Here is a 787-nt window from a genome sequence, read left to right as displayed (position 1 = left end):
CCCGCCAGGCTGCTCCGCCATGCGCAGACCCGCTATGGGTCCCTTCCAGCCCGCTGAAAATCCCCGAGGGCTCCCGTTGCGGTGAGGCTAGGGCGGGTGAGTGGGCAGGCGCTGCCTCCTCTGCCGTCTACTTACAGTTCAGGTGGGATCCCCTACAAAGGAAAAGGTTAGACAAGGAGGCACCCAGCGCCACTCAGCCTCACCCCAACGGGACCATGCCCCGTGGGTTCCTGGCACCCCAGGCTCATCGCTCTGCCGCTGTCCTGCTGGTGGATGGGGGAGCAGCCAAGCGATGCACCTGCTGGTGCCCCCAACCTCCCGTCCATACCAGGGCCCAGAAAAGGGCTCTGCAGTCCCTTCCTTGATGGAGCATCTCCCCAGGGAGAGGCAGAGAGTGTTCCTCCCAGCCGCAGCTGCAGCCCACGCCCACAACTAGCGCATGGACCTGGGGAGGGTGGGAAGGGGTGAGGAAGGGCGAACCCGAACCCACTCAAGACAGAACCTGGCACTCGGCGCCTGGGGAGCACAAACCAGCTTGTCGCTCTGTAGATCTGCGGTCAGAGAGTCGGATTCAGATTTAGCAACACAAGAGAGGAACCCGTGATGATGCCATGGAGGTGGAGGGGGGGAACCGGGAGGCGTGGAGGAGCAGGAGCACGCGAGACAGAGATGACAGCTGAGGGCAAGAGGGCGAGCTGCGTGGCCAGAGAAAGCTTTCCACAAACAGACAGCATGCTGCAGGGTCCACAACCACATGCTTCAAACACAACACCCAGGTGAGACCAAC

At 62.5% G+C, this 787-nt stretch overlaps 1 protein-coding gene across 1 annotated transcript in view; it reads right to left on the bottom strand.

Moving 5' to 3' along the window:
• NLGN3 (neuroligin 3) overlaps positions 1-787 on the bottom strand; it is a 21,989-nt gene that overhangs the window by 20,500 nt on the left and 702 nt on the right. The window lies entirely within an intron of this gene.

The sequence above is a fragment of the Phaethon lepturus genome, unplaced genomic scaffold (genome assembly GCF_000687285.1).
Source record: "Phaethon lepturus isolate BGI_N335 unplaced genomic scaffold, ASM68728v1 scaffold306, whole genome shotgun sequence".
NCBI classification, from domain to species: Eukaryota; Metazoa; Chordata; class Aves; order Phaethontiformes; family Phaethontidae; genus Phaethon; species Phaethon lepturus.
The sequence above is the reverse complement of the archived record's forward strand: the minus strand, read 5'-3'. Positions and strand labels throughout refer to the sequence as shown.